The 1,474-nt window shown below is 32.6% G+C and overlaps 2 long non-coding RNA genes across 2 annotated transcripts; one reads left to right on the top strand and one right to left on the bottom strand.

Moving 5' to 3' along the window:
- Positions 1-242: 242 nt before the first annotated feature.
- On the bottom strand, positions 243-845 carry LOC109592765 (uncharacterized). Its single transcript, XR_002190537.1, has 2 exons — positions 758-845; positions 243-539 (listed from the first exon to the last, which is right to left on the bottom strand). It is a non-coding gene; the product is annotated as an uncharacterized LOC109592765 (long non-coding RNA).
- Positions 846-934: 89 nt separating this feature from the next.
- On the top strand, positions 935-1,468 carry LOC109592764 (uncharacterized). Its single transcript, XR_002190536.1, has 4 exons — positions 935-1,024; positions 1,084-1,159; positions 1,279-1,335; positions 1,395-1,468. It is a non-coding gene; the product is annotated as an uncharacterized LOC109592764 (long non-coding RNA).
- The last annotated feature ends 6 nt before the right edge of the window (positions 1,469-1,474 follow it).

The raw sequence follows: 1,474 nt of genomic DNA, 5'->3' as shown, positions 1-1,474 counted from the left end.
CTTTTACTATTATGCTACTTTACTTAGTACCCTGTAATCATTACTATTGCCCCAGGGTGTTGTGTCTGTGCACCATATGGTTTGTGTCTGTGTGCATAAGATTTACAAGCAGCCATCAATCATGCAGTCTAAGCTAACTTGCAATGTGGTATTATAATAATCCTTATAGCTGTTTATGCATCTTGTAATAGTATACTGAATAATACGCAATCTTGACATGTACGTGTGTTGTTAATAAGTACTTAAGGGTGGAAATATTGAATGTTGTTTTACCAGCACAATATCTCATTTTGATATCACAATAATTACTAATAATTGTGTTCATCAAAGCTGTTACAATAACAATGATCCTTTGTAATGGTTCCTAGCCTAGAAAATCCAACACAGTACATGTAACTTAGTCTGGATTAGTAGTGGTACCTTTTACATCACACTTGTGCTAAGGGTTACGATATTTGATTACATGTACCACTCACATGTATAGTAAGAAATGATTATATTCTGTTAGCTACAATATTATCATGATAGTTACTAAATACCTTAGAGTGACTTTTAATTGCGGGTACTAAATTTTGCGATTTTAGCCCAAGGTAGATTTTGCTGGTATTAAAAATTGCGATTAAGTAATTATTACTAATAGTTATATGGCATCATGATGTCATTATTAATAATTGTGCGTATTAATAATTGCGATTTTTAACCCAAACGCAAAATTCGCAATTAACAGTACCCGCATTTAAAAGTAACCTTAAGGTACTGATATATTGCCCATCCTTATTGGTACTGCATTTCTCTATTCTCATTGTTGTGTTCCTTGACCCCTATTCTTGTATATCTTAATTTGTCTCGTATTGACATTTCTTCCTCCTCTTTTGCCTTCTCTCCTCCTAGTATATGTACATGTACATCTAACTTTTGCTCTTTCTCTTTTCTTCCTATATAGGATTCTCCTATCTCTTATGTTTTTTGTCTTCTTGTGTATAATACAGTTCCTTACTGATACTATAAGCTTGTGTTAACACATGTACGTCAATGTCATGTTTTTTATATTATTTATTATTATGGTACATTTTTGAATCACAGACGCATTGCGTGTCAAGAATCAAGATTCCATTTCCGGCAAAAGATGTGGGAGCAGAACTATCCTAACAACATGATGGTAAGACACAATTCACAATACAGTGCATGTTTTATTCAGTGCATGTACACATGTACAGTAAATGAGAGATAGTGAGTGTCCTTTGGTCAGTAATAATTGATGTATCATTTATTGTACAGGAGAATGGAATTAAGACAAAATGCTAAGAATATTCAGAGCATGTCCAATTTGAACAAGTACAATGTTTAAACATCAAAATTACTTAAAATTACCATCTCTTTTATCTCTCTTTTAGTGCCGTTAACTACTCATAATCAATAAACAGTTTGTTCCATGGACATTAACTTATTACTTAGAGAAAAGGATGTGTTGAGA

This window comes from Amphimedon queenslandica, unplaced genomic scaffold, assembly GCF_000090795.2.
Source record: "Amphimedon queenslandica unplaced genomic scaffold, v1.1 AMPQUscaffold_4022_Cont23991, whole genome shotgun sequence".
NCBI classification, from domain to species: Eukaryota; Metazoa; Porifera; class Demospongiae; order Haplosclerida; family Niphatidae; genus Amphimedon; species Amphimedon queenslandica.
Note: the sequence above shows the minus strand (reverse complement) of the source record. Positions and strands in the feature narration are given on the sequence as shown.